Source organism: Penaeus vannamei, chromosome 16, assembly GCF_042767895.1.
Source record: "Penaeus vannamei isolate JL-2024 chromosome 16, ASM4276789v1, whole genome shotgun sequence".
Classification (NCBI taxonomy): Eukaryota; Metazoa; Arthropoda; class Malacostraca; order Decapoda; family Penaeidae; genus Penaeus; species Penaeus vannamei.
The window spans coordinates 12567170-12569669 of record NC_091564.1 but is presented as its reverse complement, the minus strand read 5'-3'; the positions used below and the strand labels follow the sequence as shown (position 1 = coordinate 12569669).

Below are 2500 nucleotides of genomic sequence, written 5' to 3'. Positions count from 1 at the left end.
TTAATACTTCAGATTTGAATTTTCGTTATAATAAAATTTGCTCTTTTATCGATTGTCAAAAATAGAGAGCAGAGTGGGTCCCGTATCAGTTCACTAAGGGACGCGTCATTTAGTTCCAGATTATGTAAGTTAAGGGACGTTTGACAACCTTAGTCTATAGTGTCCTTCACAATGTTAACCATATACGAAAATTCTAGGCCTGTAATATGGCGTAGGTGTGGATCAGCTGTAGGAGGCGGCTGCATCCATAGGCTTGAGAATTATTACTTGTATTCATTGTTGTGCGAAATATGATAGGCCTAGATAATGCTAATTAATGGACTGACACTTCCAACTTTCCTTTCGCCTACTTATAATAAGTTATATAATTTTACTGCTTTGATCAGTGTTGTTATTAGTTTATCCTTACCGCCGATGTGGTATGGCACTATTGATTCATATTGGAAAGAAGGATTTGCCTAAAGTTTTGCTCTAACAAACACCTATTTACTGGGAAATTGATGTACTCATATGTCTGAATCTCACGCCAGGCCAAATTGAGAAATGAAGTGTAGACAGAGTATTTATCACCTGCACAAAAAAAGGAATAACAATGATAATGATAATGGATAAATATATATAAATGAAAGGAATATATAAATGAAAGAGATAATGATGAAAGGAATAGTAATGATAATGATAATGGTAGTAATTATAACAATATTAATTAAAAAATATATATGAATAAACGATGAAATTAATAAAAAAGGATCAAAACAAAAACTCTTCCATTTAAGTCGACGTCTAAGAAATAAATCTTGCTAGATGTGTCATAATCCTTTGCCAGAGATTCTCACCGTCGCATACAATTTCCACCATCTATCCATCTATCTCTTACCCCAGTATACACATCCCCCCCTTTCTCTCTTCTCAAAAGCTTATCATCTTATCACAGAAAGCGTCTTAAGCCACAGTGACGGTGCAGGTGACTGGTTGATGGTACGCAGGGCACCGGTTAGAATTTTGGAGAGATAATTCCATATTTATTACGGTGGTCTCGAATACCGGAGTGGATAGTATAAAGATGACAAAGAAACTGACAAAGAAACCAGAGACCGACCATTCTTCCATCCTTTGCTGCATGTTGGCCCTTGGAGTCATCAGCACCAACAGCAGTAGTGCATGCAACGGCGGTTCTGAATGCAAGGAAATCCCTTATATGTATATATGACATGGATTCACGACAAATATTGGTATGTAGGAATACAGTTGTAAGTAATACTGTTTGTTATGAAAGTATTACATGACTAGAGAATTTCTTTGCATTTATTCCTACATATATTGATTTCTCTCTGTCTATCTGTCTGTCTCTCTCCTTCTCTCTCTCTCTCTCTGTCTCTCTCTTAAACACAGACACACACACACACACATATATATATACATATACATACACATGTCTATATGTATATGTGTGTGTGTGCATATATATATACATATATATATATATATATATATATATATATATATATATATATATATATATATATATATATATATATATATATATATATATATATATATATATATATATATACATATATATCTGTGTGTGTGTGTGTGTGTGTGTACATACATATATGTATGTATATATCTGCCTATATGCCTATTTCTCAGGCTACCTATCTATCTACTGTCCAAATGGCTCGCATGTAGTGATACAGATAAAAAGGGTGTTATCAGACAAACGATGAAGAAAATGATTCTCCTATAACCGGTACTCTTTTATTTGACTGAATAACAAGTCTGTAAACATGAGAGCAATAATTAATCACACGAAATATCATCACCTGCCTTACATTGCCCAAGATGAGAATATGCAAAAGCACCTGTTTTTATCAGAAATGTATAACAGAACAGTAAGCCAAAAGCGACAAGTCAGCACCGTTATTTTATGTCAAGAACACTGAATCTTGCAAATATTTCTGCAAAGCCAAGCAGTGTTATAGGACATACGATAGCTTTAACATAAAATATATCACAGGATAGCGAATTCAAATATGTTACAGGGTATTGCTACATCGCATTTTGAAATCTAATTTTTGAAAACACTTCTACAATATCAAAATAGCCTTAACAAGATCATGCGAATCTAATATCGTCATTCCAGTCACTGATCTAATGTACACAGTCACTGATCGAATATCACAAACTCCAACAATATGTTTAATCCTAATTTTTTTTTTTTTTTTTTTTTTTTTTTTTTTTTTTTTTTACTGCAGTCGCCAAGGTCCTAGCAGGATAGTCCAGTACACAATGTTAAACAGGAGAGCCACCACAGGAACAACAAGAAGCCTCGAGTAGACCAAAACGCGATCCGGCAAGTCCAGCTGATGGCGAGGAACAGACAGGACCTTCTTGCCGGTGTTCTTGCTGCCGCTGTTCTCTATGGGTCTGATCCACGTGACCCCTGCGCTGCGGTTCTCCAGATGCTCGACCACCACGTGTGAGATGATCACGAAGA

At 35.3% G+C, this 2500-nt stretch overlaps 1 pseudogene; it reads right to left on the bottom strand.

Annotated features, from left to right (window-relative positions):
• Positions 1 to 2212: 2212 nt before the first annotated feature.
• LOC138864422 (uncharacterized) overlaps positions 2213 to 2500 on the bottom strand; it is a 13061-nt pseudogene continuing 12773 nt past the window's right edge.